A 22,500-nucleotide genomic window follows, 5' to 3' on the forward strand; every position below is an offset into this window, starting at 1 on the left:
TCGTTTTGGTGTTTAGTAGCCTTGCTCGGGTCAGCTGGGACGGGAGGCGACGACCGTACACACAGAGAGATAGACAGAAAATAGATAGATGGATAGACACCTTATTTATATCATGCAAATGCGTAAATATCGATACACACATAAATTCTAACTTAAACATACTAAATAAACTACATACACTCAATTATTACTTGCTTGGGGTCAGCTGGGACGGGAGGAGGCTACCTTATACACGGAGATAGATAAAAAATATATAGACGATTAGACGCTTTACTTATATCATGTAAATACGTAAATAATGATACATACTACATAAACTCAAACAAACATACTAAATAAAGTACCTATATTTAATTACTGCTTGCTTTGGGTTACCTGTGACGGGAGGTGGGGACTCTATACACACAGAGATAGAAAATAGATAGATAGATAGATAGACAGTTTACTTATATCATGTAAATACGTAAACATTGATACATACTACATAAATCCTAACAAACATACTAAATAAATACGCACACTTAATTTATACTACATTCCACATATACTCACACACAAACAAGACATTTACTGATACTGATAAGAAGGCAAAGATACAGATAGTAATAGGGACAGACAGATGCACGAAATGACAGACATGTATTGATGGGCAGATCGATAAACAGACATGCACACTGACAGGGAAGGAGGAAAAGAAGCTGACAGATCGAGGGAAGCAGTCATACATGGTGTTAAGTAGACAGAGAGACCAATAGACAGGCATGCAAGTAGATAGACTCCCCACTTAGACAGAAAACAAGTAAAAATAGATAACCAGACACTCGTGACATGAAAGAAAGAGAAATGAATAAATAGACACAACTGAAGTAAACGAATGAATAGATGGAAAGTGAAACGAAATAAAAAGACATAGATAAAAACAAACGATGACGGATGAAACTGACAGAAAAAAAAAGAGAAAGATATAGACAATACATTTACTGCCAAAATGAAGTAGATTAAATAAAAAAAAAAAGACGAATACACACCACGATAGATAACACAATTTACAAAATACAAAAAGAGAGCTAGATAAAACTTAACGTATACACTACATTCACTACCAAAACGAAATGAATAGATTAAAAATGAGTAAGATAAACATTAATTCCTTAACGTTGATTGGTAGAAAGATAACTTCTCGGTACGGACTCAACGATCTTAGTGTCGCAAAAACACATCACCTGAGCATCGATTGGCCAGTCATACCTGCGTCACGTGTACCTGCACTCTGATTGGCCAGCGTCGTTAACCTGAGAAATACCTAAAGTGTTGCCAACCCGACGGTCCAAGTGAGTTTCCAGGTGAGTGAGTGAGCAGGTGAGATGGAGAGCCTAAGGTGGAGCGGCGTGGAATGAGAAGCTAGCCAGGTATGCAAGGTGGAGGGATTAGAGTGGAGCGACAGGTGACCCAGGTGGAATGATGGGCAAAAAAGTGGACAAAAGTAGAATGGACACTTGAATAAATGAGCCTTAAAAAAAAAAAAACATAAAGTAAGGAATGGAGGAAGTAAAGTGAAAAATAATGATAGGATGTAAAATCTTGCGTATTTAAATATTAACCCCTTCAGTACCATGACGCTTTTCCATATTCATTCTGCTTACTATTTGGTGATTTTATACAGCTTCAGAAATTTGTGTGGTTTAGAATAGCGAAGACTCTGACCATTAATCTTCTGACCTCCATAGACCCTTCCTAATGTCAATAAAATGGTCTAACCGTTCGCAAACCCCAAGGTAAAAATGTGTCTCAGCATTGAAGAGGTTTAAGACTGTGAGAGCTAAAGAGGGAAAATAAAGGGAAATATATGAAATATATGAAACTTGTGACAAAGAAGACAAGAATAAAAGCCCTTCAAAGAAACACATCCCGCCAAATACAAAAGAACAAAAACAATTAAAAAAGAAGAAATACCCTTTTTCCACTGATCTACGTTCCTTACCTCTCCCACAACACACAGAAAAACCCACACAAATAAAAGCCCTTGAAAGAAACACATCCCGCCAAATACAAAACAACAAAAGCAATTAAAAAAGAAGAAACACCCTTTTCCACAAACCTATACGTCTCCTACCTCCCCCCACAGCACACAGAAAAACCCACACAGCACGCATGACGCTTTGGGCAAATGTATGAAATCAGATTTTTACTCAGCCTCTAATATATAACGCCAATATGACATGTGTACCCCATAAATAATTTCCCTTGGTTGAAATGTTACACGAAACCTCCATTAGCACTGTTCCCTTCCTCCCTTACCCCCTTCCTCACTCTCCCTTTACCCCTTAGTCCTTCCCTCCCTCTGTGGACACCTCCCTCTCTCCCTCTCTCTCCCGTTTCCAAGGCCGAGTATAAATACATATCAGACTGCCAATTATACCAGTGTCCACCCAGCCTTCATGGGTGGAGGACATGGGGGGTACTGTCACGCGCCGCTGATCTCTGGATATAGGAATTAAAAAGGTAACTAGTGGCAGCTGCGGTCCACACGTGTCTTAATCGCATTCAGAGACGAAAAAAAACAATTACACAAACTAATAGGGAATGATAAACCAAAACAACAATAACAACAATAAAGTGAACTCCCAGACGGAAACAAAAACACAGATCTAAAAATACGATCAAGGGAAACAAATCTTAACGAGCAGCTTGACTTACACGAGGAGGAGTAAATAAACCCTGGCTGACGGACTGACTGGAGAGGGAGTGTCTGGGGGCAGCGCGTCAGCCAGGGGAGGAGCGGTACCCTCTGATGTTGAACCCCGGAAATGGGTGTTTGCGGCATAGGAGGAGGAGGAGGAGGAGGAAGTGGAGGTAGGAAGGAAGTGAAGGAGGAGGAGGTGTCAAGGGGAATAAGTTATAGGTGGCGTAGAACGAGAAATACGAGGGAGAAAACGGAAGAGGGGAAAAAAGGGAAGGAAAAGTAACTACTAACGAGGGTAAAGTAACTAACAAAGGGGAAAAGTAAATAAAAAAGGGGAAAAAGTAATTGACTAGGGGAAAAATAACTGCTAGGACGAAATAACGTTACAAAAAAGTGGAAAGAAGTTAATGAAAAGAAAAAAACAATAACAAAGCAGCGAATATTTAGATAAGATAGAAAAAAAAGGAGACAAAAGTATAATAAAAGCAAGTCACACATACATACAAATAACAAGAGAGAGATTACACTTACAAAATAAAAAGGAGAGAAAAAAAAAGTTAATCAGAAGAGAAAAATAAATAACTAGCATGAAAAAGATACTTAGAGGGAAAAATAAATGAAAAAAACAACAACAATAACAAAAACAATGAAAACTTGGACGCAATAAAAAAAAAAAAATGATAATACACACACACACACACACACACACACACACACACACACACACACACACACACACACACACACATGAATGACGACAACACCACATCAATCACATCATTATAACAACATCAGCGTGAAACAAAGTGTGCCTCTCCCTCTCTCGCTCTCCCTCTCTCCCTCTCACTCACACATGCCTAACACACTTATCATTCCCCGCACGTCCTCTCTCCTCTCCGCTCTCTTCTTTCTCATCCCCTTTATACTCTCCCTCCGCTCTCTACTCTCTTCCTTTCCTTCTTCTTCTCCTCTTCCCTTTCCTCTCTTTCTCCTATTCTTCTTTATTATCTGTTTGATTATCCTAGTTTTTTTCCCCTCCTTTTCTTCTCAGTTATCTTTTTCTTCTTTTTCTTTTCCTGTTCTTCTTTTAATCCCTTCGTTCTTCTTCTTTCTTCCTGTTTTCCTTCTCATCTCTATATTTTTCCTCTTTTCTCGTCTCCTTGCAAATTTTCTGTCCTTTATCTCTCTCTCTCTCTCTCTCTCTCTCTCTCTCTCTCTCTCTCTCTCTCTCTCTCTGTAGTCCTAATCCTTCTCTATCACGTATGAAGGATTGAATTCTATCACAGCTAATGGCGTAATCGGATCAAGGCGATGTGTTGTAATGAACGCAAAATCTGCCTCCTACAGCTAACTTTATTGTCGTGGGAGAGAGGGAGAGAGGGAGAGGGAGAGGGAGAGGAGAGAGGGAGAGAGGGAGAGACAGACAAGAGTGAAAGAATATTTTTTACATAATGCAGTTCTTTAATGGTGGTATTGATTCTCTCTTCTTCTCTCTCTCTCTCTCTCTCTCTCTCTCTCTCTCTAAGTGTGTGTGTCTGAATGATTAAGTAGCTTTATCTTGGAGAGAGAGAGAGAGAGAGAGAGAGAGAGAGAGAGAGAGAGAGAGAGAGAGAGAGAGAGAGAGAGAGAGAGAGAGAGAGAGAGAGAGAGAGAGAGAGAGACCAAAGAAACAAACAGAAAACCAGAGAAACTGAAAAAAAAACAATAACAATAGGAAAAAGATGAGTAAGGGTAGAGAGAGAGAGAGAGAGAGAGAGAGAGAGAGAGAGAGAGAGAGAGAGAGAGAGAGGAGGAAAAGGCTGCAGTTTACGAGGTGATGATAATGGAAGCAGTTCACAGATGTCAGTCATGTCACAAGGAACACTGTCATGAAGATAGATAGTCAAGGGGGAAGGAAGGAAGGGGAGGAGAGGGAGGCACGAGAGGCGAGAGGAAGCGAGGGAATGGAGGAAGAGAGCGGCGCAGAGGGGAGGGACAAAGGGATAGGGAGGAAAAGTCAGGGAATGGAGGAATAAAGGGTAAAAGCAAAGGGAGGGATGAAAGAGACGAAAAGGGGGAATGAGGAATGGACAGGAAGGAATATGAGGGTTCATTCTCATTGCTACAGAGAGAGAGAGAGAGAGAGAGAGAGAGAGGAAAGGGAGAGAGGGAGAGGGAGAGGGAGACAAAAGGAAGCCGCACATGTGATAAAAATAGGAGAAGCCACATCACAAGTACACAATAGGTACAAAAAAGTAGATTAAAAAAAAAGTGCCTTGAAAATACAAATAAATGATAAGTTGGGAAAAAATGAGAGAAACAAGGAGAAGGGATGATAAAGGAAGGGAATAAGGGAAGGATGGATAAATGGAAGGAGAAGCAAATACAAGAGACAAAGGAGAAAAGGCGATGACACAAGGAGTTTGATGGAGAGCGTGGCGAATGGAGGTAAGGGGAGGAAGAAAGGAAGGAGGGAGGAAGAGGAAGAGGGGAGGAACGGAGAGAGAAGCTTGGGAGGGGGAGAGAAAGAAGGGGAGGAAGAGATGAACAATTAAACATCAGACGTTTCGTTACAGAGAGAGAGAGAGAGAGAGAGAGAGAGAGAGAGAGAGAGAGAGAGAGAGAGAGAGAGAGAGAGAGAGAGAGAGAGAGACTGAAGTGCAAAAGAAACCAAAATACTGAAAATCACACCATCATAGAGAGAGAGAGAGAGAGAGAGAGAGAGAGAGAGAGAGAGAGAGAGAGACAGTCAGCTATAGTGATGACACAGCGAGACATGACACTCTCTGCGGGTCCAGTTAACATGTCAGAACCAGGTGTTACGGCCCTCCTGCCCCCCCCAAAGGTGTTACGGCCCTCCCCACCCCACACACGTCCCAGGTAAACTCCCCTTACCTTCCCCTTTCCCCACTGCCCTCCCCTCCTCCCTTACACTTACCCTCACTCGAATTCCCAGAAAGAGAGAGAGAGAGAGAGAGAGAGAGAGAGAGAGAGAGAGACCCAAAAGAACAACAAAAAATAATAAAGATATGGAGATGGATAAGATTAGAGAGAGAGAGAGAGAGAGAGAGAGAGAGAGAGAGAGAGAGAGAGAGAGAGAGAGAGAGAGAACCAAAGAAGCAACAAAAATAACAGTGATAGTGAGATAAGTAAGGTTAGAGAGAGAGAGAGAGAGAGAGAGAGAGAGAGAGCGCCAGCGGGTATGTAGCGAGGCTCGTGGACATGACATCAATAAGAGGCAAAAGGGAGCTAATTTGAAACCAGAAATGGCCCTCGAAATGCAGACGCAGAAAAAAAATAAATTGAAAAAAAAAAGAAAAAGAAATCATATCAGGAAATTAAAATGAAAAATACGTGAAAATGCGATTAACTTCAACTAAGGACGTGGAATGATTAAAAAAAAAAATGAATAAATGAAAAAGAGAAAGAAAAAAAGAGAAAACTAGGTAAAAAATTAATAAAAATGAATAGAAAAGGCGGGCAATACCATTAATAGAAAAAGAAAACACACACACGAGAGAGAGAGAGAGAGAGAGAGAGAGAGAGAGAGAGAGAGAGAGAATATCATTAAAAAGTAGGAACACGATGCAAAAACAAGAAATAATAAACAATAACGATAAATGCAAATCAAATGTAACCAATTAACAAAAACAAACAAAAAGGATGATAAACAAAAAACGCACACACGCACACACAAACAAACTATAAATTGATTAAACTCGAGGCAGAAAAATATTAATAAATTCATAAAAATCAGCAAATTCGGATCCAAAAAACATTAATTCAATATGAGAGAGAGAGAGAGAGAGAGAGAGAGAGAGAGAGAGAGAGAGAGAGAGAGAGAGAAATAACAGTAACTTCTCCCCTTCATTACCACACACCCCGGGGGTTTCTAAGGGGAAAAGAGAGAGAGGGGGGAAAGAAGAGGGAGATAGGGAGGGAGAGGGGAAAAAGGGGAAAAGGTAAAAGGTAAACGAGAGACGGAGAGATGAGAAACTATGGAAGAGAGGAAATGGAGAGAAGAGAGTAAGAGAGAGACAGAGAAGGGAGATAAGCGAGGGAGGAAAGGGAGAAGGAAGAGAAGGAGGGGAATCAAGTTGGAGGGAAAAAGATACCACGTGGAGGAGGAGGAGGAGGAGGAGGAGGAGGACATGGATGACAAGAAGAGGGACAGGGAGGAAGGGAAAGGCAAGGCAGGGTAAGAGGGGAAGGGAGAGGGAAGGGAGGGGAAAGGAGGAGAAGGGAAACTACAGGACAGATAGGCAGCAGACCGCTATACAAACACAGCAGGGTGCCAGAGTGCCTATGAGAACGGTAATGGAAAAGTAGGCACCTCCATCCTGTCTCTCTCTCTCTCTCTCTCTCTCTCTCTCTCTCTCTCTGGATGGTTGGATGAATGCTTGTGTTCTGGTTGTTGTGATGTTGTTGGTGTAGTTGATACTGTTTGTAGTAGTAGTAGTAGTAGTAGTAGTAGTAGTAGTAGTAGTAGTAGTAGTAGTAGTAGTAGTAGTAGTAGTAGTAGTAGTAGTAGTATGTCTTTCACTAATATCTACTACTTTTACTACTATTACTACCAAAACAACAACAAAAACAATAAGAACCACAATTATAACCACTACTACCATCATTACTACTACTACTACTACTACTACTACCACTGCAACTACTACTACTACTACAACTAATACTACGTCCAATAGACAACCCTAAACATTTAATTTATCTTCACCTTTCACGTACGAAATAATATATAATACCCCTCTCTCTCTCTCTCTCTCTCTCTCTCTCTCTCTCTCTCTCTCTGTGTCTACCCGCCCTACAACCCTCTCTCCCGTACATAATGGCTCCCTAAGGCCACGTATTAAATGCTCCGACATCTATAACTCTGTCACTTTCAGCCTACGAGTCGCCTTAATTAATGGGGAATCAATACTCGGGTCCGCACACCCCTCGATATTGTGTAAGCCAGTCAACACCCAAGCGAGGAGTAGCAACATGGCAGACTCACAGCACCAGAGTGTCAATATGGCCGGCTGGGCTCACTCACGCATAGCAGTGGATAGATATATGGAACGGTTATGTGGCTTTGTGGTTGGTATAGATGTACGATACTCTGTTACCTGAATTCTTACCTGCGGCACTAAAGATGGGGTAGGGGGCGGTGTGGGTAAGTTGCGTCAGGGTTGGGGAGGATACGAAAAATTGAAGGTATGTACATATTCATTGGTTTTCATTACCAGGTTTTCCTTTTTAACCTCTTCAGTGCCAGGACGCGTTTTCATATTCATTGTGGTTACTGTTTTGGCGCTTTTATGCAGCTTCAGAAAACTATGTGGGGATTAAAATAGTGAAGACTGTTGCCATTAATCTTCTGACCTCCATAGACCCTTCCTAATGTAAATAAAATCGTGTAATCTTACCCAAAACTCATGGTAAATATGCGTCCCACTACTGAAGGAGTTAATATTTGATTCTCTGGGTTATACTAAACAACTCAAACATTTTTTCCTTCGAACATTATAAGATTTTATCAATAATACCTTTCCTATTGTAAATAAAATCGTCTAGTCTTACCCAAAATTCATGGTAAAATGCGTCCCAGTACTGAAGGAGTTAATATTTCATTCTCTGGGATGTACTAAACAACTCAAACGTTTTTCCTTCAAACATTACAAGATTTTATCCACCTTTTCATTTCTTTACCATTTCCTCACATCTATTATTTATATACATCAGTTACATAAAGGCAAAATCATAATAAACTTAATGGGTCGTGAAGGAAGAATATAAAATCAAACTATGTCGTGATAAAAAATAGGATGAAGAACACTGCGGTGCGATATGGTTGTTATGATAGGATTGGGTAGGATAGGGTAGAATTGGATAGAGTAGAACTTGATAGAGGAAGAAAGGATGGGATACATTTTTGCCTCTGTGGTCTCTAAAACTCTCCTGCATGTCACATTTATAATCCCAACCCTCATCTTTTATCCTGAACATTATCGAATATTACCCGTCCTTTTTTTTCCACTCATTTAGGCCTATTCTTTTCAATTTCTCATTACCCTTGACCTTAAACCCTCTTACAAGAAAATACAATAAAAGATACAAGAGTTTCACACAAGAACACAATCCAAAACCTTATACGAAATGAAAGCAAACATTTCTTAAAGCAGTGAAAGAGTTGAGAGTCACTGGAAGCATGGAGGTTGCTGTAAAAAGACTTGGCTTTGTTCAATCGTCCAGCGCGTCCAGTCAGTGCCGTCAGTCCTTCCAGATTCCAGCGGCGGTCTCGTTCTCCTAATCCATGACCCCATTGCAAGGCGGCAGTAAATTTCTTGCGCTGGAATTATTGACAAAAACTTCCATGGCGGCTGACAGCGTAAGGAATCGCCGGGGATTATAGGGGGAGGCGGCAGGGGGCGGCATGGGGCGGCAGGGGGAGGCTGGGGAAGGCTGGGGAGGCTGGAAAGGGAGGGGAGGGGGTTAAGGGGACGCGGTTGTAACGTTATGTCTTGGTCAACAAAACTCGCCATGTCCTCCATTCCTTTGTATTGGCTATTGACACCACTCCCTGCGACGCCCCTGTACTCTCTCTCTCTCTCTCTCTCTCTCTCTCTCTCTCTCTCTCTCTCTCTCTCTCTCTCTCTCTCTCTCTCTCTCTCTCTCTCTCTCTCTCTCTCTCTCTCTCTCTCTCAGTATTCTTTGTCCCGGGAGCTGGACGAAGATTGGTCACCTGCGCCTCATTAATATGCTACACTTCCTCGCACCTGTAATGTTCGCAGGTGAAGGATCGAGTGCCGCCACACCAGGTACTGCCCAGGTGTATTGACCATCGTGTGCTGGCAGTGACGGAAGGTGTGATTGCAGTGCTCTTCAACCTCACCTGCCTTACTCTGACAGGTGAACCCAGGTAAGTCTTGTTTATTATTATTTGTTTTTTCGTACACGAGGAACGGAAGCCAAGGGTAAAAAATTAATGATTAAAATGGCTTACTTAAAAATACAAGTCCCTTAAAAAAAATACCCTAAAAAAATCCAGAGTTATAAAGTGTCTTGAAACTTTTTTTTTTAAACACTTTAGGAATAACCTCTCAGTTTCACAGCTTGAAAACGACAAAACTAACCTCATTTCTTGTGTATATGCAAAAATCTTCAGTGGTTTGGATTCTGGAGAAGGAGGAACAGGGGCGAGAAGAGCAGTAAAGGATTAAGAGAGAGGATACGAGAGGAGGCATCAAGGAGAGAAGGCAATCGTGAGGTGGAAAGCGGGCCACTTTACCTACACCATATGTTGAGGTGGAAATATGACCAGTCCGTGTGGGCAATAAAAGCTGGGTGTCTGGCGTGGGGTGCGGGGTGTGGTGGTGTGGGGGTGCAGGGGTGACTTCATAACTTGGGGACGTTGAGGAGCGCTTTCCCTGCATGGGGTGGACGGGGAGAAAGGGAGGGGGAAGGGATAGGGAGAAGAGAGATGGGGAGAACAGGTTGACCGGAGAAATGGTAAACAGGTATAGGCGAAATGGGTTTGTATTGGGTATCGGACACACTCTCTCACACACACACACACACACACACACACACACACACACACACACACACACACACACACACACACACACACAGCAGAGGGCAACAATATGAAGGGCACACACGGAAATATGCAGTGTCCCATGAACCGCACAGCACCGAGAGAGGACATCCGAGCAAGGGCAGCCAAGAGGTCCAGGTGGTTCCTTGTCATGTCCCAAACCGACGGAGGCCAAGCGGTAGCCAGTGTCCAGAGTCGCGGGGATGACAGCTGCCCATGTACCAGACAGGAGGGTCAGGAAAAGGGTTGATAGCATCCCGTGTGTCCCGCGTCCGTGTCCCGTGTCCTGTGTCAGCGGCTGGTTCACGTCTGTCCCACCCATGTCCCGCGGTCCAGGCTGTCTAACATTCGTCTCTGGAGTGAACTTAACGCCGCGACTTTAGAGATACAACTTGGGAGGGAAGTTGAGGCGAGTGTCGTGAGGCGTGGCAGGGACGACCACCGCCAGGCAACGACCAGACTCACCAAGCACCGCCATCAAGAAAATGAAGGAAAGTAAACCATTAACCCCTTCAATATCGGGTCACATTTTTGAGATCTGTGTACCATTAGACCATTTTATTGACATTAGGAAGGGTCTATGGAGGTTAAAACATTAATGGCCACAGTCTTCACTATTCTAATCCCCACGTAAGTTGCTGAAGCTGTATAGAATCACCAAATAGTAAGCATGAATGAAAACGCGTCATGGTATTCAAAGGGTTAATTCAAAATGTAGTTAATGAAGTGATCAATTATAAAACAAATCTAACTTATATGAAGAAAACACTTAATTTAATGCTAGATGATCAATAATACTGTAAAACAAATGAAAGTTCTATGAAGAAAGACATTTAACTTGATGTGTTCAATAGTTTTACCAACATTACAGTAAAAAAATGAATAAATAAATAAAAGAAGAAAGACTTACTTCAGTGTTCATTTCCGATTTATCAAGAGAATTACAACAATGAAAATAAAGCATTCATAAAGCGAACTCTTTATCCGAACTCCATTCATGATTCGTCAATATTGTAACAAAGAAAAGAAGGAACAAGGAAAGAAAAGAACCTTAACGCAAAATCCATACGTGTCAATATTACAAAGAAAGGAATAGAAAACGAAGACAGAGAAAAAGACAAGACCCTTTTATTCCAACTCAATTCAAACCATCATCGCATAGAATCCAAACACATCTCTGGAATTTCAACCTGGAGATGAAATGACGTGGGTTCGCAGCCTCCGCCCATGACCCGCGTGTGGGCGTGGGTGCGAGGGCGTGGAGGGCGTAGGGAAGACTCGAGAATTGAACACTGACACAAGCTACCTTTCAAAAAATTAATCCTTTATCCAATACCCTGCCAAAGTGAATCCCACACCCTGCCAAGGTTTATTCTCCACCCTGCTAAACCAAACCAACACACCTTAAACCCTTCAGTACCATGCCGTGTCTCCATATTTTCTTTCTGCATACTATTTGGCGATTTTATACAGCTTCAGAAACTTACGTGGGGGATTAAAATAGTGAAGACTCTTGCCATTAGTCTTCTGACCTACATAGACCCTTCTAATGTGAATAAAATCTAATTACACCTGAAAACTCAAGGTAAAAAAAAACGTCCCAGTTCTGAAGAGCCTTAGATTTTATACAACTTCAGAAACTTACGTAGGGATTAAAATAGTGAAGACTCTGGCCATTAATCTTTTGACCTCCCTAATGTGAATAAAATCTAATCACAGCGAAAACTCAAGGTAAAAAAGGCATCACAATTCTGAAGAGGTTAAACCCTTCAGATGAACACAACACATCTACACCAACACAAACCCCTCCTCCTGCTCTTCCTCCGTCACAAGCAATAGTATCTAGCCAGTTTGTGTGCTTTTGTTCCCGGGAGAGACAAAAACCAGCTTGCACTGCCCGACACAAAGGAGAACAGAGATGCTTACGATTAAAAGCCGCTTCTAGACCAGCTCAAATTCCCTCCCTGTGACTAATATGAGAATCCACGTACGACAAGCACATCTCTTCACTCGCTGGGCCAAAGACAAGGACGTGAAAAAGAAAGTCCCCGTGAGAGAGAGAGAGAGAGAGAGAGAGAGAGAGAGAGAGAGAGAGAGAGAGAGAGAGAATCTAATATAGCGCCGCTGGGATTCGAAACCACCAAGACTTAGCAAACAAAATTATAGTCAAGTTCTCGCGATGCAGACTCAACACATTTGCTTGTTCCTGTGTTGCTGCTGGCGTGATAATTATTGCTTCCACGACTTACGGAGGAGGAGGAGGAAGAGGAAGAGGAGGAGGAGGAGGAGGAGGAGGAGGAGGAGGAGGAGGAGGAGGAGGGCATCTTAGTACTTAAGTCAACAAGGTAACAAGAGCCTCGTCGTCTTGTATCGAAGTTATTTGCTGCAATAAACCAAAAGACGAAAAGATTCAACGTGTTTGGGAAAGCAAGGAGGAGGAGGAGGAGGAGGAGGAGGAGGAGGAGGAGGAGGAGGAGGAGGAGGAGGAGGAGAGGAGGAGGAAGAGGAGGAGGGTATTCTCGTATGTAAGAGGGTTCGCAGACTCAGCAAACAAAAATCAGCCATAAAGTAAGGAGAAGGAAGCAACCCACGCGCTGAATACCAAGTGACAGTTTCCTTCATAGGGTTGGAATAAATCATAATTATGCGAGTAGGAGAAAAAAAACACACGAATAAAAAGCGCAAGGAGATATGTATGGGTGTCTGTGTGTGCGTGTGTATGTGTGTGTGTGTGTGTGTGTGTGTGTGTGTGTGTGTGTGTGTGTGTGTGTGTGTGTGTGTGTGTGTGCCACCACCACCACCACTACCACCACCAACCACAACAACAACAACAACAACAACAACAACAAGAACAATTCATATCCCACAGATTCATTTCAATGCAGCGCCAACCTTTCCTCCTTTCGACCTTGATCATCCTTCCCTCCCTTCTTCCCTCCTCCCTTTCCTTCCTTCATCCTTAGTAACACGAGGGAGGGAGAGAGGGAGGGAGGGACCGTACTACCTTCCCCTCCTCCCTCCCGCCCTCACCTGTCCGCTGCTCACCTGGCTGGAAAGGAAGGACAAAGCGAGGCACGGAGCGGCTCAGTGTTTACATTGTGAGTAGGGGAATTAAGGAGTCCCACAAAAGCATCTATTAAATACGTTCCTATGAGAGCCCGATTCAGGATTAGACGAAGCTGCACAATCTCTCTCCCTCTCCCTCTCTCTCTCTCTCTCTCTCTCTCTCTCTCTCTCTCTCTCTCTCTCTCTCTCTCTCTCTCTCTCACACACTCATTGAACACAAACAGGTTCCCGCGGTTCTCTTTTGTTCCTGTATGTGTGTGTGACCATTACCTGAACATGCAAATCTCTCTCTCTCTCTCTCTCTCTCTCTCTCTCTCTCTCTCTCTCTCTCAGGTAAGGAGCACAGGTAAGCCATTATAACTTTTAATTAGCAATATCATTCACCTTGCACAGCCTTCCCCCGGCCCGTGTCAACTATGCAAGATCCGCCTGAGCCAGTGTAAGCCTTCCACTCACACCTCGCTGCGCCTTCACGTCTATGGACACACACAGAGCCACACGTCCTGCAAACCCTCGCAATATAATTCAGGTAGATGCACGTGAGGTCTTATCTAACCCTACCGGCAATTATTGTTGATCATGTTCCCCGCTGGCCTTGAATAGCGTGGTCTAAATGGGTTTTGTAAAAGATAATTGTTTTTTTTATGTTGGTGTGTGATTATTATTGTTTCTGTGTTATATTTTGTAAGGTTGATTATTGAGTTTTGTGTGTGTGTGTGTGTGTGTGTGTGTGTGTGTGTGTGTGTGTGTGTGTGTGTGTGTGTGTGTGTGTGTGTGTGTGTGTGTTAGCAAAAATTTCAAAAGCCACTAATCTTCCAACATTAAAATTTCACAAGCAACGTATGAGAAAATTAGCCTAGGATTACTTTCCCGCCAATTTTTTCTCCCCTTGACGTGAGTTGCAAACCTATGAGACTACCTTACAACGTTCAGATCAAAGAACCCACAGAGATGCGCCTCAGGATAAGACTAGTATCTGCATTATGTTCTTTACGTGAGGGATCCCAAAGCTATCAACTCGCATTCAATCCCTTTACAGAGAAATTAATATGATCATTATAAGGACACAATAATCCAATCGCATCAAATCCTATCTTACCTCCAATCCACTCTGCATCTCTCCACATATACCCCTCCCATGGTACTACCCCAACCCCTCCAGCCACACCAGGACCCGTCAGCATCTCGAAACGGTAATCCAAATGTTGAATGAATCTCGAATGAAGCAGCGAAGCTTGAATAATGGAACCGAACTGCTCCTCTCGCTCTCGTGAAGGGCGGACTGATACACTGCTTACGGGCTGCGGGGTCTCCAGTCTCGTAAATCGGGCGAAAATTGGAACTGAGAGACGAGTTAGTGCTTGTAGCGTTCAGAATGTGTGTGTGTGTGTGTGTGTGTGTGTGTGTGTGTGTGTGTGTGTGTGTGTGTGTGTGTGTGTGTGTGTAAAATGGACGTTTTATGACTGTGTTTCAAGTTTTCTATTTTATTTCAAGCCATTTACAGGTTCTTGATGAAAAAAACATTTTGATGGACTGTACCTTCCCAGTCATTCTGAAGCTGTAACATTTGGTTGTGGTTAATCTCTCTCTCTCTCTCTCTCTCTCTCTCTCTCTCTCTCTCTCTCTCTCTCTCTCTCTGTGTGTGTGTGTGTGTGTGTGTGTGTGTGTGTGTGTGTGTGTGTGTGTGTGTGTGTGTGTGTCTGCCGGGGGATGAGTAGGGTGAAGTTTGAGTGACGGAGGAAAGGATGAAAGGATCGAGAAATGGAGGGGGAGAAGGAAGGAGGTAGAGGAAGGATACGAGGAACCGGGAAAGACAAGTAGGGCAGATATGGGCGGATAGAAGGGGTGAAGGAACGAAGGAAGAAGAGGAGCAAGAGGGAAGGAAAGGAGGGAGGAAAGGACTGAAGGAAGACAAAGGAAGAGGGATGGGATGATGTGAATGCATAAGGAACAGTAAAGAATTTAGATACACGACTACACACTCTGTCTCTCTTTCTCTTCATCTCTCTCTATTGTTTCTCTATATCCTTAACTTCCACACAACTTCTCCCTTCTCTCCTGTATATTCCCAGCATCCTCACATCCTCTGCTGGCTCCCTTAATCCCCTTCTCTTCCTCCTCATCCCGAGAGCCACAATCTTTCAACACGACCTCACACAACCGTCCCCTTAATGCGTTAATCCCATACTGTGATTCAGCCTCGCTTTCCAATCGCCCCACCTGGTCTTACACGCCCCCGAGAGTCCGTTTTCTATTGAGTACAGGGGGTTACACTACATATCTCTCTCCTGCCTGCGGATGTGGCTGGTTTCTGCTACTATGCTTTGGTTGGATTCTGTTATAAATACTCTTTAAAATGGTCATTACCTAACCAAACTTAACCTAACCTAGCGTGCTTTTAACCCATTCAATACCGAGACGCATTTTTACCTTGATTATTGGGTATGATTAAACGATTTTATTTGCATTAGGAAGTGTCCATGGAGGTCAAAATATTAATAGCCAGAGTTTTTACCCTTCTAATCCCAATAAATGTTTCTAAAGTTGTACAAAATAGTCAATATAATAACCAGAATGAATATGGAAACGCGTCCTGGAACTGAAGAGGTTAACAATACTCTAAAATACTAAAAGAAAAAAGAGAAAAGATACACTTATTGTTCACTTGTTGTTCTTTCCTTCCCTTGGTAAATCTAGGAGGGTTAACGCCACAGTTACCTTCTACAGTCGCTTCACTTCACTTCCTTGTTCTGTTTGCATTCCTTCTGTTGGCATCACTGAAGTTTACAGCGTTATTGACAGTTCTCTTCAGTGTACACTTATTACATTGAGTTTACATGTGTTTTTATTCTTGTCTGCTCTTAATCTTTACACTTTCCCTGTTCACATGCCTTGTTTACACTTATTTTCACATAATTATTCCATTTCGTTTCTTTATTTTTCTCTTTGTCCTTACATTATCTTTAAATTAGTTTACATCATTTGTTTACTCTTGCATTCACACAATTCTTATTTACACCTACGCTTCACACATTTCCCTGTTTGTTTGTTGTTTATACGTGCTTCTGTTTACTCTTTCCTCGTGTTTACTCTTCTGTTGACACTCGCAGGAGGAGGAGGAGGAGGAGGAGTCACCCGCTGTGCATCAACGAGGGGAGAGAGTGATGGCGGTGGTAACGTGTGTGTGTTTTTGCTTCCTCACTAATTCTGTTACTCTGTTATTGTTTTTGCGGTGGTTGTGTTGGTGGTGGAGTGAGAGGGAGTGAGAGGGAGTGGTGATGGAAGGGATCAGGTTTCCGCGGTAGTCTGGCTCTCTCTCTCTCTCCCTCCCTCTCTCTCTCTTGTTTTGTTCCGTTCCCAGCAGGTTTAATAGATACGAGGTTCAGGATTGGAGATGCTTTGATCGCCTCCCCCATTGCAGGTATTTCATCTCTATCTCCCCAGGTGTCCCGCGAGTCTCGTCTATTGCCGGTTATATGCACGCGCAATAAAGAGATTAATCATTTATGAAACTCGTCCTGCTGGGGTTGCACGTTACCGATGCTCTCACAGTCACAGGTAAGCTTGCTGGACTATATAGGTAAACATTTCACAGGTGTGGCTTGTATTATTTGGCGAATATTAGTACATTTATTTAACTTTCTCTACAGGTAAAGACCCATTTAGCTCCTTTACAGGCGTCCAGTCCCTCGTGCAGGTAACTTTATGTCTCTCCCTTCAGGTGAACACTCTCCAAGATAATAATGACCTGTTCTTATGTGTTCTACTTTCCTTTTTTTACAGGTGAAAAGCCATTTAGTTCCTCTACAAGTGTTTTCACCAGATAACAGCTCACAGGTGCAGCCCCGAGGTGACCTTCCCCAGGTGCCCCCCGCTGGACAGGTGAGCGACGCAGGTGCTCGATAGTGTCACTCGTTAATGTCTCAGTCGGAAGGTGTACGGCCCGACGCCCGACCATCGCCACGCCGCTCCTCTTTATTGCTATTATACCCGACCTTATCACGCTCCATCCGACACCATAATCACCTCCAGGTAATGGCAGGCAGCCGCCGCCGCGCCACGCTGCAGGAGGAAGAAGAGGAAGAAGAGGAAGAGGAAGTAAAGGAAGACGTTCAGGAAGTGCCAATGTCTTTCCTCCTCTTCCTCTTCTTCTTCCTCCTCATCCTCCTCCTCCTCCTCCACACGAAGAAGGTAAATAAATGCTTTCATCTCAGCTTCCGGACACACAGGACGGCCACAAGACCCCGGACTCTAAATATACCCTCCTCCTCCTCCTCTTCCTCCTCCTCCTCCTCCTCCTCCTCCTCCTCCTCCTCCTCCTCCTCCTCCTCCTCCTCCTCCCCCAGCCTCCCCCGGGCCGCCGCCACGCTGGGCACACACCACAAACAAGCAATCAACGCTCTTTGCTTACTCAGTGCATTTTGCTGCGAGGAAACGTCGTCTTCCTCTCTTTCTTCCTGTTTTTACTTATTCCTCGCCTCCCTGCACGCGAAGGAATGACGTGTGTGTGTATCTGTGTGTGTGTGTATGTGTGTGTGTGTGTGTGTGTGTGTGTGTGTGTGTGTGTGTGTGTGTGTGTGTGTGTGTGTGTGTGTGTGTGTGTGTGTGTGTGTGTGTGTTGTCTCAGGTACTTAAGAGAGCAAATATTTCCATGTCTCCGTCAGTATTCTGCTTCAGGAAGGTAATAGCTTTCCGTCCTCTGCCATTACGTGACGAGATCGGCTTGTGTCTTCAGCAAACTGCGCGTCTCTTCTCTTCTTGTTTACTGGCAAAGTGAGTGTTTTCCTTCCTGAAATTGCTGCTCTTTTTTTCTCTCCTTCGTCTATAAAGTTATTACACGCGTTCTATTTCAAGCCAATTGTTTTTCAGTTTTATCTTTTTTACTGTGTCTTTCAACTTTTTCTCTTAAGTCAACTGTTTTCTTATTGTTGTCTCCGTTGTTGTATAGAAACAGGAAACGTTGCAGCAGATTTGTTGGCCCCAATGACGCTATTTGTAAAGAGATGCATTGTAAATATATAAAATGAGAGACGTGGGGGTACTTATGGTAAGGTGTCCTCTTCTGTTTCCGGCTTCCACGTGAATAACTCCCTCATTGATATACAGCCTCTCCATTCAACTTCATTCATTCATTTATTTACGTATTCCCTTAATCAATTTAGTCTATTTATATATTTTATTTACATTTTTTTCCTTATGGTGAGTTAAGATCCCGCCTCTATACCTCATTTTCATACAACTTCTTCGTTCAGCCTCATTTATTCATTAATTTACCTATTTCACTTATTAAATTAGTCATCTTATACATTTCATTTGCATTTTTTTCCTTCTAGTGAATGAAGAACCAGCCTCTCTACTTCATTAATACACAATTTGTTTCTTTAACCCCATTTATTCATTTATTTACCTATTTCACTTATCAATTTAGTCTTTTATACATTTCATTTGCTGTTTTTTTCTTATGGTGAATGAAAAACTCGTCTCTACTTCATTTTTACGCAATTTCTTCATTCAACTTCATTCATTTATTTATTCACGTATTTCACTTATCAATTTAGTCTATACATTCTATTTACATTTTCTTTTCCTATGACCAATGACCAACCAGCTTCTCTAAGTCACTGTTTTCCCGCCACGTTAACCCACCAAGCCAGTCTCAGCACCACGTATGTTTTATTTGGGACACAATAAGAAGGTTTTTATTAGGTTAAGAATGACACTCCTTGGAATCAGATCGCCAATAAACACCTATAATCGGTCGTCCATTAAAACTATCTCGTTATCTACCTTATCATGATCCGCACTAGATTGTTAATATGTCAAGAGGGCTGGCCAGACACATAAAGAATCAGAAAACTCACTCTATCTCGAAAAAAATGAGAGAGAGAGAGAGAGAGAGAGAGAGAGAGAGAGAGAGAGAGAGAGAGAGAGAGAGAGAGAGAGGATGAAAAAGTGAAGGATCTAACTGACTCTTGCATTACGAAGATGGAGTAAAGGAAAAAATACAAAAATAAGATAACATTTCAGACTTTACCAGTAACAAGGCGAGAAAGTTCCAGAATTACCAGTGAGAGGGAGAGGAAGATGGAGGAGTGAAGATTTTATTAAGTTAAAGAATCGTATGTAACAGTGAATGGGCGCCGGTAACATCCCCTTGGCGATCATCTTTACCTGTGATTGGCTTGCCCACCGCCCGCCCGCCGCCCTCCCGCTACCCGCCCTCCGCCCGCTCGCCTTCACGCACGTCAGAGCAGAAACGGGCGTTCATCTCGGATTTACATATCATTCGCCCAACTGCGGTCTGGCTGACGTCACCGGAGACCAATCCTCACGCCAATTCAGTTCGTTGCTTCCTCTCATCTTTATCAAATTTCACCTCATATCATTTACACCTGCTTTCTCTTCTCCCTATCCCCTCTTGCTTCTTTTCTGATTCCTCTTTTCTAATCTTTCCTCCTCTTCCCTTTTTCTTTCCTTTGCATTGATTTTTGCCTCTTCTGTTCCTTTTACTGTTATTTCTATCTTTTTATCAAATTTCACCTCCATTTACAACTATTTTTTTTTCTCTCTCCCTCTTCTTCCTTCTTTTCTTATTCTTCTTCCTGATCTTTCGTCTTCCTCCTCCTTTGTTTATTCTTCTCCCTTATCCTTCCTTTTGCATCGATTTTTTCTCTTCTCTTCCTCTTAATATTATTTCTATCCTGCTTTCTTTCATATTTATCATAGTTCACCTCTTATCATTTATGCCTGTGCTTTCTCTCCTCCCTATCTCTTCTTCCTTCTTTTCTCATTCTTTTCTAATTTTTCTTCTTTCTTATCGTCCTTTATTCTTTCTTCTCCTGTTTCTCTTACTGTCATTTCTATTTTCTTTTTCATATTCTTTCATGTATCCTTCCTCTTTGTCCTCTTCATCATTTTTTTTATTTATCTTTCTTCCTTATCTCCTTTTCTTGATTACGTACTTAATGTCCTCCCTATCTATTTCTACCTCTCTATTCATCTTTTTATGCTTTTTATCCTCTTCTTCATCTTCCAATAATTATCCTTCCTCTATGTTTCTCTTCCTCATCCTCTCTTTATCAAAATTTACCTTAGATTGCGTACTTAATATTCTCCCTATCTCTCTTTACCTCCTCTTCTATTCCTCTTTCTATCCTTTCTATCTTGCTTCATTTATCCTTCCTCTTTTTTCTCTTCCTCATCTTCTCTTTATCAAATTTTACCTCCGTATTTCTCTTTACCTCCTCTTCTCTTCATCTTTCTATCCTTTCTATCCTTTTCCTCATCTTCCTTCACTTATCCTTCCTCCTCGTCCTCTCCCTCATCCCTTACCTGACCCGACCACTTTCCAAAAGAGGAGTTTAATAATGTTTTTCTTCTTTTTTTTCTACGTGGGATTGAAGCGAGGTAGGAGTTGAGTTCGGCGTCAGGTTAGTGGAGAGGAGCCCTGCCGTGGTCTTGCTGAGGTCTTCCTGTAGTCTCAAGCGGCTCCAGGTGACACAACACATAAATTACTGGCGACATTAACTATTTACAAAAGCTCTGCCCCCGCCATTAGCCACGCATGCGCAGGGGAGGTGGCATCGACAAATGTGTCCTTTTTCGCGCGGTAAAATCAATGGTCTTATGTACACAATGGACGGGGGACACTCAGGAGGAAGTGCAGGAGTGAAGGATGCATTTAGGTAAGATAAGATAGACTAGGAAGTGAAATGCGAGCTGTTGGAGAGATAAGGTTAAGTGTAGACATGATAGAAAAATAGTATGTAGAGTAAAGAGCAGGAATGAGAGACTGGTTTGTCTTATGTAGAAGAGGATTAAATGTATGAGGAGAGAATAAATGGAGAGATGGGAAATAGATAAAACAGACTGGTACAAAGAAGAGAAGGAAAGGAATTGGAGTAAAAGGGGTGGATAGATAAAAAGAGAAAGAGAGAGAAAATAAATTAATAAAACAGTGGGTATATAAGAAAGACAAACAAAGGATAATATACCAAAAAATCAATATGAATAAGAAAACGAGTAAAAAGTGGATAGATGGAAAAGACAAACAAACACTGGTAGACAGAAAAGAAAAAAAAAAGAAAGAGAAATAAAACCAGACAAGGAGTGAAAGAATGGTCGAATGAATAGAGACAAGGAAGCAAAACACACAGACACAGACACTGAACCAGAGGACCGGAGAAATAGGAGGGAGAGAGCTCGCGGGGAACACCCATAAAGAATAAGGAGTATAAATCTATATCACTTAATCTTTGTTCTTTCCGGGTTACACTCTCGTACATGCGCATCCGACACGGCCATTCGAGCAGCCGCGTGGGAGTAATCAAGTAAAAAAGGAAGCCAACAAAGGAAGGGTTTGAGTGTCGCCGCAAGAGGTCCCTAGCGCCGTGTGGGTTCGCTTCCCGGCCCTGACGATCGCGGCGGGGCAGAGGCAAAGGGTTAACTCCAGTACTGTAACGCATTTCTGCCTTGAGTTTAGGGTGCGGTTAGAAGATTTTATTGACATTAGGAAGGGTCAATGGTTAGGTGATTTTATTGACATTAGGAAGGGTCAATGGAGGTCACAAGATTAATGGCCAGAATCTTTACTATTTTAATCCCCCACATAAGTTTCTGAACCAATATAAAATCACCAAATAGTAAGCAGAATGAATATGGAAACGCGTCATGGTACTGAAGGGGGTTAAGGGCTGATGGGGTGGTGGTAGTGGTGGTGGTGGTGGTGGTGGCTGGGGGATTACCCTTCTACGTGATTCATGGCTTACCATAACCTTCATGTCCTTGTACATCTATCTGTCTGTCTGTCTGTTTGTCTGGTCTTTAGTGTGTAAGTTTACCTGTATCCTAAGTCTTCTAAACCAGTAATCCCTTCCTTTTTTTCTAAGTTCTAAGTTCCAGGAGGTATTGAGGCATTCCTATTCATCTGTTTGCCACACACCTCATCCATGCCTGACTCATACCCCTGCCCCTTTATCCACTATATCTTAATCCTCATCCTGTACTCCACTCCTCCACTCCACTCTGTACCCTGACGCCATAATCCACCTGAAGGGAAGTGCCTGGCCAGGGAAGTCAAGACCCCGCCAGGACCCCGCCAGGACCCCACCAAGACCCCGCCAGGACCCCGCCAGGACTCCGCCAGGACCCCACCAAGACCCCGCCAGGACCCCGTCAAGAC

At 42.9% G+C, this 22,500-nt stretch overlaps 1 long non-coding RNA gene across 1 annotated transcript in view; it reads right to left on the minus strand.

Moving 5' to 3' along the window:
* Positions 1 to 22,500, minus strand: part of LOC123510883 — a 79,685-nt gene that overhangs the window by 31,361 nt on the left and 25,824 nt on the right. The gene's annotated exons all lie outside the window — the stretch shown is intronic.

Source organism: Portunus trituberculatus, chromosome 30 (assembly GCF_017591435.1).
Source record: "Portunus trituberculatus isolate SZX2019 chromosome 30, ASM1759143v1, whole genome shotgun sequence".
Classification (NCBI taxonomy): Eukaryota; Metazoa; Arthropoda; class Malacostraca; order Decapoda; family Portunidae; genus Portunus; species Portunus trituberculatus.